The sequence below is a fragment of the Cyanistes caeruleus genome, chromosome 4 (genome assembly GCF_971803275.1).
Source record: "Cyanistes caeruleus chromosome 4, bCyaCae1.hap1.1, whole genome shotgun sequence".
Classification (NCBI taxonomy): domain Eukaryota; kingdom Metazoa; phylum Chordata; class Aves; order Passeriformes; family Paridae; genus Cyanistes; species Cyanistes caeruleus.
Genome location: NC_141704.1, coordinates 51,861,712 through 51,873,981, shown reverse-complemented (window position 1 = coordinate 51,873,981; position 12,270 = coordinate 51,861,712).

The window sequence follows — 12,270 nt, the reverse complement described above, 5'->3', positions numbered from 1 at the left end:
TGTTGCTCATAGTCAGAGACCTTCACCAAGGATTTGGCCCCAAAGCCTTCAGTTATTAGGAGAAAGGTGTGTGACCCTCTCTGTGTGGAGTAACTACAAACTTTTTCAGGTAAGCAAAATACTGTCTTACTCAGAGATACATCTGAAAAATAAAAATTAAGTAAATCTGAAGCTCCAGCTGCTTATGATGAAGATGATATGCTAGTAGATGATGTTGATCCATTTTTGAATGCATACCTCAGTTAATAGGTTTCTATGTGAGCATCTAATCCCATCATTGAGTGAACAGCCTTTGCATGTTAAAGTACAGCTGTTAGTCTTTCCAAACAATCACATATCCACAAGCTAAAAGTATTGAAGAAAGGTAAGGTGTTACATTAATTTATAAAATGAAAGATATTCCAGTACATTCATTGTAACACCTTATTTCAAGATTTTTTTTTCCTTATTATTAAATGAATTAGAGGGAGAATTCTACTCCAATGGATTAACAGCACAATGCAAACACTTTTATTTTTAAAGCACATAGGGTTGAAAAACTCTAAAATATTGTCTTATCAAGTTTCATGGCTATGAACACACAATTATTTACAATATGTAGATGATCATTGCTGCATTAGACCATATAATTGTTAAAAAAAATAATTCAGTGGTAGAAATTACAAATATTCTTTTTTTATGTGCCTTTAAAATGTATGCAGCTGCAGTAACCAATCTGTGATTCTTTGAAACTTTATCAGAACTTGTATGACTAATTTAGCCCTTTATCTATCTGTGGATAATCATGTAGAAGCTAGGCACACAGGAATGCCTAACAGATAATATAATTGGTAGTGTAAATCTGAGTGGGCAGGCAGTTGGATTTCATTCAGTCAGCTCTTCCTAGCCACTGACTTTGAAGGTGTAATCCTTCAGAGCCAAGCAAGGTCTCAGGTTCCAAACACACATTAATGTCATGATAAGAAACTTGCTGTGGAAAGGTTGTGCTGCACTGGGGTGTTACTGCTCCCACAGCCAAACTGCCTGGGAAGTTTCCTCATTTGTTTCAGTACAAAGTCAGTAGCTTTCCAGGATAATTTTAAACAACACAGGCTGTTTTGCATGAAATGCATAAATAAAGTTCACATGTCTTTCATCAATGTCAGCTCTGGGCAGAGTATCTTTTACTAAATTTGTGATCACAAACATCTGCAAATGACAGGAAGAGGAGAAGACACAAAAGATGATGGGAGCCGCTTTACTTTTTTTACAGTTTGACTTCATTCAGTGAGGCATGTATGTCCTGACAATCTGTGGAGCCAACAGGTTCCTCACACATACAGATATTAGGATCAGGACCCAAGTTCATATTTTCTCATGCCCAGTGCTGGGTAAAATACTTTAAACTTATATTTTTGTTTAAATACTCAAATACAAATATTACCTTCATTAAAACTACTGAAGCTGCAAGAGAGTGAAGACAAACAAAACTCTTTGTTTTCTTCTGTTTAATGAACAAGTGTTGCTTATGCCAGACAAGTTTGAAAAATAAAGGGTAAGAATTCTCAAATTTAATTTTTTTTTCCCAATAATTTTAAATAATTTCTGAAATCAGATTGTGTTAATACTGTGCCTAAATATACAGGCAAATAGTGTAAAAGTTTTCTGAGATGAGCTGACATAGGCTTTCATACTGACACATGCATTCTTAAGTGTAGTATTTCACTGTTCTCCAGGCCTATAAATAAAAAAAATATGTGGGCAGTAAGTGATATTCTTGTCTTTGTCATTTTATAAACCTCCTATTTCCAATGGAAATGAAACATTAAATAACTAACATTTGGTCTTCCTCTACTTTACAATACAGTAAAGTATTGTACAGTAAAGTACAGTAAAGGCTTCTGATCTTTACAATAATGTATTATTGAAGAAGATATTCCATAGTTCAGATGTAGTAAACAGTTACAGTGAATTTTTAAATTTATTTGTATGCTTCAAATTACACAGAAGCTTGGTCAACCAATTAGTCATAAATTTGGGTTTGGTTTTTTTTTGCTGCATATGCAAAATCTGAAATTCTAACTCCATTAATTCCATTTTGGCCCTTCCTTCCTTCCTTCCTTCCTTCCTTCCTTCCTTCCTTCCTTCCTTCCTTCCTTCCTTCCTTCCTTCCTTCCTTCCTTCCTTCCTTCCTTCCTTCCTTCCTTCCTCTCCTTCCTCTCCTTCCTCTCCTTCCTCTCCTTCCTCTCCTTCCTCTCCTTCCTCTCCTTCCTCTCCTTCCTCTCCTTCCTCTCCTTCCTCTCCTTCCTCTCCTTCCTCTCCTTCCTCTCCTTCCTCTCCTTCCTTCCTCTCCTTCCTTCCTCTCTTTCCACCTGACTTTCAAACATATTCAGCACTATGTATGCCTTACAGACTTTTGTTTCAATGGCCTTGAATTCAGCATGAATGTTTATCAAAATCATATTGCAAAGTTTGTCCTTCACAGTTGCAAAGCATGAGCTGCTCTTACGGGGTGGCTCTCTTGTAAGATAACAGTTGTTAAATGAGGTGCAGATGTTGGCTAACATCAAATCCTACCGTACAAGTGGTGCAAGGCAGCATCCATACTGAGGCATATTTTCTGATAAGACTCTTATTGCATGGAGCTGATCACAGACTTTATTCCGAACTATCTGTGTAATCCTTCCTCTAAAATAAGAATCCCGATTATGACTTCCTGTGCATGTGCACTTGTGAATTACGTCAGTGACATAGATGTTCTTTCTGTACAGGAGAAGTGTTTGACACAAGACTTTAACTTCTTTTTTTTTGCCAGCTTCAACAATACCAGGAAATATTTTCTCAAGTAAAGACATAATTCAGTTAAAACCCTGGTTAGGATTTTATCTAGAAGAATTAAAAAAAAAAAATAAATAAAAAAATGGAGTACCAAGTCTGGAGTCCAAAGAGCAAGTTCTAATTAATTTGAAGCCTAAGGATCCAGTCTCCTTCCTTTGGTGGGTGGTAGTAAAATAGTTATAATAATTAATCTGTTCTAACTCCGTAGCTAAAATTATTCAGTGGGAAAAAAAAGTTACTTTGGAAAATGAGGTAAATGCTTTATCCCAAAATTTTGTGTCTGTGGAAGAAATAGTTATTTTGCTAAAACTTTTTCTTTCATTTTGTCTTGAAGCAAGTTCTTATAGATCTTCACTATAGTATTCATATACAGCTGTTAGGCATTAGCAGTCATGAAAGTTGTGAACAATCATCTTGTTACTGTTTCCTCTCCATTTTTTAAAATTTTTTTTTTTAAAAAAATTCTTTTCTAAAAAGTCATTCTGTTTTCTACCTTTTCTCACAGCTGGTGTAGACATGTTTCCTTTTTTATTTTTTAATTTACAGGTAGTAATTTTCAGTTGGGGAGTATTAGGTTAACTTAAACATACACTGAATAAAAAGGCTCCAAATGTGCAGAAATATTTGTATTTTGCTTCTGGAACAATTAAAAGGTTTTATTGAAGGTTTCATTACAGGAGTCATAGAAAACAAAGTAGCTCTTAAAAGACATCTAGTTCATCCTCAGTTCTCAGGACACTGATGACTAAATCATTCTTGGCAGAGATTAGTCTGGTTCTCCCTTTGTTGTAATTTAAGTTCACTACTGTCTAGTCTCTCTGCAGTTGCCTTTCACACATCTGAAGACCATTATCATGTCTCCCCACAGTCTTCTCATTTGGGTGGTGAAGAGCCTGGTCCTTTCAATATTTCCCAGGCTCAGGGACTCCTCCCTGATTTCCTCTGTTCTCTCACCATTTGATTCCTGGCATACCTGGAAATAATGCTTCTGACTGAAGATAGTACTCCATCTGAGCAAAGTCCTTCTACTGAAGGAGGATGATATTTACTTCTCTTACAACCCTGTGGCTTTGCTGGCTTATGTTCTTCTGTGACCCATTGCCATCTCTGATCCCATTTCTGGAACTGCTGTCCGTTCATCCCCATCTTTTATTTGTTCAGGCAATTATTCCCAAGTGCTATGCTTGGGATTTGTCCGTCATGAAACACATTCCATTTGTTTAATGATCACGTGCATCTTATTTTGGTAATGCATCCTCTCTAGTTCTTCAGTTCATCCTTCTGAGCTCAAATCCTATGGTCTGTATAGGTCTTAAAACTTTTCCAAGCACCACATCCTTTGCAAACCTGATACAAGTGCTATTAATTCTATTGTGCCAGCCACTGAGGAAAACACTGAAAGCGCCATATCTGGGACAAGTACGGTAAAATGTAATGGGTATGGAATGGCCTGGTCAGTGACTCCTCATTACTGCAGCTCACAGGGCAGGTGTGGTGTGCACAGATGGTTATTCTGCTGATCAGCCATGGCTTGAATGAGCTCAAGTGAAATTGTGTTGTCTGAGTCTCCTCAGCAACAGTGCTGATGAGGGTCCCCATAAAGCCCAAAGCCAAAATGACAATAGCCTGAAGCATTGATGGCTCTTCCACAGATCCAGGAGTGTTGTATTTTCTCTGGTCCCTCTTTCTTTATGCTTCTGGATGTAGAAATCATCTCTATATGATCATACTAGAACTATAAAAAAAAAAAAGTCATAATTTAAACTGTTTTGTGAAAATATAAATTTGGTTTGGGCTACTTTCTGTAAAAAAGAGAAAAAGGCATTCTTAAATGGAGGGAAGAAAGGAAGAGTTATAAACATGAGCAGAAGTAGAAATATTGTTGGGACAAACATTCAGGAACTAGGGCTGTTGTAGTGCTCAGACCAAACCGTGGTGCTTAAGTTTTCCTATTCATGGAAAATCTTGTTAATTTTCACTTTTGAAAGCATAGATTTAATTTTTACCCTCACTTAAATGCTATAAATGGCATGTTTCATTAGGAAATTGTGTTTTTCTCAAAAAATATTGACAAGGTCTTTTTTGCTTTCGTCACTGCTTCTCCGTGAAAATAAGCCACCAGATATACTTCAGAGTAGTCTTTTTTGAATTCTGTGTGTTTTAAATTACATTTCTGTTACAATTGTTTATTTCAATAACTTCCAATAAATAGATACTTTACAAGAATGGTCTTTTGACAACATATTTTTTTTTGTGAAAACTGCCCTTCTGCCTTAGAGCTTCCTGTAAAATCTTTCCTTATCCAGACTTATGATAAAGATGATTTTGCTGTTCTTGCTAACAATTTGCTAATAACTCTTTTCCAAGGCCAGTTACAAGAAAATATTTAGAGCTGTATGTGCACTTACCCTTTCTGTCATTCAGCTCAGCATATGAAACAGTTGAGATCCACAAGGAAACATTTTAATATGTTTTTCTCTCATCAGCCTTGAAATTAGCTGTGAAAATAATGCATACTTATACATAATTCCTTTGTTATAGACATGGCATGACAGGATTCCTGAGACCAAACTCAGATTTTTTTCAAGGGCTCTTTATAAGTACTCATTTAATGGAAGTAAAGTTACCGAATACCACACCTACATGGTTTCTAAAGTATAGCCCTGTATTTCCTTTGAAAGAAGTAAGGCATGGAAAAATTACCTTAAAAAAATGATGTGTCAACCAGGTAATTTTCCCTTAAGATATAATTGATTCATAGAGGCTGATTCTTGCTGTGTTACTCAGTGAACAACAATACAGCCTGACATAAAGCAGTGTTTTGCTTTTTGTTGATATTCTTCTCAGCTGAGTGACACTGCATTGTATCAGCATAATAAAACCAGAATAATTCAATAGTATCTCAAACATTAGAATAATTAGTAAGTGATTTTGGGCATAAAAAATACTGAGTTCTGGCACAGCCACAGTTTGAATGGATTGACCTGGATTTAACTCAAGGTTTGCTCAATACAAGACTAGTCTGAAAGAGAGCAAATGTAGTTACCAAATCAATGACATATGACCACAACAGAAGCATATTTGATGGAAAAAGGAAATTAAGAAATACAAGACAATAAGATAAGGCAGTGGTCTCTTCATGGTTTATTAAAGTTAGGAAATGTGTAACCTAAGAGACTAACTTGCACCATATTTTTGCAACTCTCATTTAGAGCTGGTATTTTGCATTTCAAGCTGTGTATTGTTGCTTGAAATGAAAAGTTGAAACTTAATATTTTCAATTTTTTTTTTCACTTTGTGATGTGTAAATGAAAGTTCAGATTTCTTTTACTGTTACTCTTTCATCTACCCTAAAATCCAGATACTGTTTGGACTGGAACATTCTTTTCTACTTTTTCCTGAGTACCAGGTGCTGTTGACTGACTGAAAAGCATGAGTAACTCAAGGGTTAGACCTGACTTTGTTAGGCCATATGAGGCTAGCCCACCTATTTATGGCATCTGCTAATGGCATGAAAGGGCTGACTTACATAGGCTTTTGCCACCTGCCTGCAACTTTCTTCCAGCTGTAAATATTTATCCCCCTACCTAACACCAGTCTCCATCAGAACTTAATGTCTGGTTACTCACTAACATTATTCTGTCAAAATGATGTGAGTGACTTTACATACTTTCTATTGGGAGATTAAAAAACAAACAAACAAAAAATAACCCCTGAGTCAAATTTGACTGAACTGGGTTAGAGAATACTATGCATGCAGTGGCACCTCACCTGGGGTGGAGGCCTGAAAGAGCAGCTTGGGGAGCTCTGTACAGGTAACCACTGACTCTGAATGTGCCACAGCCAGAGAAGTTTATCTGACAGGTCTGTCTTTAAATCTAGCCTCACCTTCAGTACATTTTTCACTTAAGAAGAAAGTGTGAGGCGACAGCAGCATCAGTAAAACAGCATCAAAACATCTAAGGGAACAGACATTCCCAGGAAAAGGAGGTATTTTTAAGCTGCAATTTTTAGGCTTTGGGGTGGGGGGGATAAGTTTGTAACCTATTTTAATGCCTGTGATTAACTTGCCTCTGGAAGGCACAACTAGTGCTAAAAGCATGGTGACTTCTCACCTTCACTGAAGGTTTTATAGGAACTTGGAACAGTTTTTCACACCTCTGCACAGCTGTTCCCCAGGCTCTGGAGGGTATTTCTCAGGATGTCAGCATGTGTTAGGAAGATAACGGCAGTTCAAGGAATCCTGTCTCCTTGCACATGCCTCTTCTGCTCATCTCTCATTCCTGCCCCTGCACCACCATGAATTACCCTCTCCAGGCTTTCTCATGACCTACACCCTTTCTGCAATTCAGCTTCTCAAAGAGCCTCACTAAGAGCTCCATGAAGATTGCTATGGGGGCAACAAACTGGTGTGGTGAAAGAGGAGAAACACAGGTTTTCTAATCTGGTTTTGTTGTGGAAGCCAGTAACAAGTGAAGCACCCATTGAGACAATAATATCTAAAATTATTATAGAATAAATATGTTAAAATGTTCTATAAATTATTTGGAAGACTGAAGATGACTGGGTACAGGTGAGACTTTATTTTTTTTTCAACTTTTCAAAGAAAAATGATCTGAAAATATGCACATTTATTATGCTTTCCAACATGACAAAACAAGAGCATCCAAATTTTGTCTTTGACTTTCAGATCCATAGAACACTGTGTATGATGCATTTAATCTAATTATTGTGGTCACTTGTATTTGAAATTTGCTACTTAGAAGCACAAGAAGTAAAGCTTTGAATTAACATTTTAGCATTTGTAAAAGATTGCTCTTATAAAGCAGCTGTTTTCACCTGGCAAAGAGCGTGAGAACTGTTGCAGCTTTGTTCACTGGTGAAAGTCATGTCATTTCAGGTAAAGTTTTAAAACCTGTATAATCTGGACAGCAGTAAGTTCTCTTGTGCTGTTTCCTCCTGTATTTGTGAAGCTCCTGCTGCAACAGAATCCAAGTGACTTGAGAATGAGAACATTTGAGATCACCTATAACATGAGCAATAATCATAGTTCAACTGGCCAAACACTGATTTACAGCATTCTGTGTAGGAAGATTATGAACAGGCAAGAGTCCAAAATTCTTCAACCATCTTAAAATGTTTCCAAGAAAATATCTGATTTTAATAATGACTATGCAGTATGTAGGAAACATGAATGCTAGAGGTTAAGAGATCAGCAAAGAGTTCTCAGCAACACCAATTTAACACAGGAAGCAATGGGGAAAGTCTAAGACTAAACTGTTCAGCTAAAGCCAGAACGGAAGCTGAGGCAAGAAAAAAAAAAAACACGGGGTCATAAATATGATGACATCTCTGTGCCAGGAAGATGAGTCACAATAGTTGTAAAAGTTAGGTACAAAAAGTTCATTATAGATTCTAGAAAGAAAGTTGCAGTTGGTAATTGTATCATGTTCTCACCATAGATAAATCTATTTCCCCTTTTGATTAAAAAGTCAAGGGAGAGCAAATGCAATCGGATAAAGCACATAGTGAAATCACATACTCAAAGTACCGCCTTTAATTAAAAAAAAAAAATATAATGTGTCAATTCTTTTCATGTTAGGTAGAGAGGGGGTTTTCTTTAAAGTATTTAGGCACACAGGTAAAATATTGCAGAGTTTTAAGCAAAAAGAAAAGTGTGTTGTTCTAACTTGCTTAGATCTAGAATGCATCAACTAATTAAAGTAGCTGAGGAAAGTGTCACGATCATCTCTGTGCTTTCAAATGAGGAGAAATACAAATGTGAGAAGTTGAATTCTCTGGCTTTCACTGAGGAAAGCTCTCAAGCACGTTCTTATTTTTAAGCTCAAATGTTCCAGTGGAAATCATTGGTGGTGCTTCGATTACTTGCAATATCAAGCTGTTAAAATGTTTCATGTTTGGGTTTTTTTCATTATCTTGTGTGTGTGTTGTAGGTTCTCATCCTGCGAAGCAGCAAGCTGTTACATGTCTCTTGTAACTGTGGGTACAGAGGAATTTACAATATAAGCATTTTGTTTCATATTTTGTGAACTATGTGCCCTCACCTCAAGTCTTTGCTGTAGATTCATTGTAGCACAGAAATACTGCAAAACTAACAGAAAATCGGTGGAGGGGATGGGGGATAATGCTTCGTTATTGTCAAGAGACATTTATTTGTGGGAGACTTTATGGAGCAAGAGCAATTTATCACAAGTTTTATTGCTTTGCATGTGAGGTTGGGTAATGATTTAATAAAACTCTATTGTTTGCTAACTGGAGTCATGACATTTTGTAAAGGGTAAGGACCTTTTATGTAGTAATACAGAAATACTATGGCTGCCATATTTGTAAAGGAAATAATCTACATTCATTTCTTAATAATAAAGGGGCTTGAGGTTATGCAAGCACACCAATGCAAGATGGTATTTAGCTATTTAAGGGACAGACTACACCAGTATTTTTCCCCCTAGTTCTTCCTGTTTTGTTCACAGTAGTTTTAGAATTTGTTTGCACTTCCAGCCTCCTGCTTCTAGAGAAAAAGAAATTAGTTTTTAGAAGTAGATAGCTTACTGCCTGCAATATATAAAACTATGGCTTGCTTATATTTTAGAGCAGTCTCTGCCCATATTCTGTGTTCAGTTAATACTTTATGGAGGAGAATAACATCCCCTTCTCCTTCATTGTTTCTGTTGATTCTGTGTCTTGGGATTTTAACAGGAAGAGAGGCTCCAGTTTAAAGCCAGAGTTAGCAACTAAGGGATTCAAAAATACAGCCTAAGCAGTTACCACAGAAGTGGCCAGAGCAGCTAGTTTGACTGTGGGTCTAAGATTTTCCAAAATTTTCCTTTAAGAAGTGGTTCTGGTTACATCTGACTTTAATAATCACAGTTAATACTGATTTTCTTCATGGCATCCTGTTTGCAGTATCTCGACAGGCAGAATCCTGATTTCTGCCAAGGACTTCCAGGCAACACAGTAAGAGACAAATGCTAACACTGCTGTCAGTAACAGAGAGATTGTCACTGTAATTTAAAAGACTACAAACTGATAGACCTATATTGTTGGACTTCTCCTTAAAAATGCAACAAAAAGTAAATTCAGATTCAAAATCTACTTACTTGGTTTCTGCATGTCATTTTGATGCAGCAAATGCTTCTAGACATACACAAGTCTAAAATAAAGTGTGCTAAAAATCAATACAAATCTTACTCTTTTTTTTGGTGTGTTTGTTTTTTTCCCCCTGAATGTTTAAACTAGTGCAGAGTAGCCAGAGACACTTCTGATCATTGCTGGTCTGCACTGGGATGCTCTGCATTGGGGCACAAGAAAAGGATTTTATTTTACGATCTGGAGAAGCAGTTGCAGTCTTTCAAAATATGGAAATTTGAATCACTGCAGCCTGTGAACTACTCTATGTTTTGTGACACAAGAAAGGGTGAATAAACTGCATCCTCTGTGCATACCAGGCCCAGGTACAACAGCATTTGCTGGTATGAGAATGCACCTTCCGTTTCCCCTTTCTGTAAAAAATGCATTTTATGAAATCTTTGCCTTTAATAGCACATTATTTACTATTCTTTGGAAATTACCTTGCTTTATAAGTGTCCAAGTTTTTTTTCTTCAACTTGGAAGATGCTGTTGGACTTTGAGTTCCCTGTCTCTAAGGAAGGAAGCCAGTTAAAAACCAGAGACTCTTGATCCGTCTTTCACATAAACATTATGATGTTATGTCCTGGGATGAATAACATCAAATAAACCTCTTAGATTTTAAGGTGTTTTTGCATGAGGATGAGTAAGATTTGAGGTGTGTGCCATTACTGATGATGTGCCACATGATAGAAGCTGGGTTTTAAAGTTCTTCCTGCTGCTGGTGATTGGTTGGCCCTGGAGGATGGGCTGTTGCCTCAGAGTAGCTTGAATAAGCCAGTATTTCAACAGATTTTCTGGTGAGGAGAATGTTCAGTATTTGTGCTGAGTATTTCACTGATACATACCTGTGTTGTTTTTTGATTTTTTTTTTCTTTAGGAAATCTCCATAAACTGCTTACAGCTATGTCAAATTAGTAAAAAAATGTCCTGATCTCTAGGTTCTTCACAACTACCAAATTGTTTATGTGTTTAGGTAAAATTAGCTTCTTAGCCTGATCAGTTCTGTTATCATTGCACGTATTTGTATATTAATGGTAAGTGAATGCAAATGGGAGCATGACAACACCCAAACAAATTTATATTTTAATTTGCATGAATCCTGTTTGAAGGTTTGGCCTGGTGTTGTTCAAAATGCAGTGCTTCTGAATCAGAAGCAATAAACTTACAAGAGAGAGTCCTGGAAATAATCCATGGACATCTTGTTCTTATTAGACATGGGCTAAATCATTCTGACAGATTTCAAACCTGCTGAAATATTGTTCATTACAATTTTGATGTTGATTTCAGCATTACTGGGAGCACATTTTTCTTATATCTTTAAGGGTGACTATCAAAAAGGAAGAAGACAAGTATATATGATGAAAAACAAAGTGAGAAAAGAGTCAGAGAGCTGACAGTGTGAAGGAGACACACTGGGAAAGCAGCAGAGAAAAAAATCCCAGTTTTTGTAGTTATGTCTGTTTAGGACTGAGACTGTGCCAAACCTTGGACTTGGAGGCTGTTCTGTCCTTAATACATTGCACATGATTGTCTCTAGCTACAAAAACATTTTTTGTGGTTTTAAAAAAATTGAATTATCCTTATACAAAATAATATAAACTATGAGTTTAAATGACAGAGTAAAAAGAAATTAAATTCATTTTGTAAGCCCTCAGAGAGTTTAAAAATCCCTTAAGTTCACAAAACCTCAGACTTCATAAGGTTCATGTATTCCCAGAGTAGGACACCCAGTGAAGTTATTTCCATGAGCTTTAATTAAGTTTTCATCAGACTTTTTCTATTTAGCTAACAGATTCTCTTTTCAAGACATGTTTGTGTTCAGGACAAGATCCAAAATACCCCATTCATTGACAGTTCCTGTGCAATTTAGATAGAAGTTAGCTAAGGAGAGAGATTATAAAACCTGGCTAACTTTCAAAGGTGCGAGACCATGGGCAGTTGAGTATTATTATGAATGTTTATTTCTGGAACAGCTGTGTCTTGTTCCAGGTAAGCTCATTTGCCTTCTAGGATCTGCATTTTTATCCATTAGGAATATTTACTGTGTCTAAGCTCCAGGGAGGGTGGTCTTTAGAGTATTCCTTATAAAAAAATGATCTCCTGTTGGCTGCCTGTAAGCAATTCCCCACTCAAAGGGGCTTTTCAGCCTGTTCCTCAGGAATGCCAGTCTCCACCCAATATGATGTCCAGGCTCCCAGCTTAGTACCTTAGCAGGCTGTGTCCATTTTTCAGACCTTGGACTGCTGCTGAGCGCTGTGGAGCTGTCTCTCAGTGTTAGCCTCAAAAGGCTTGCAGCACTCAAAC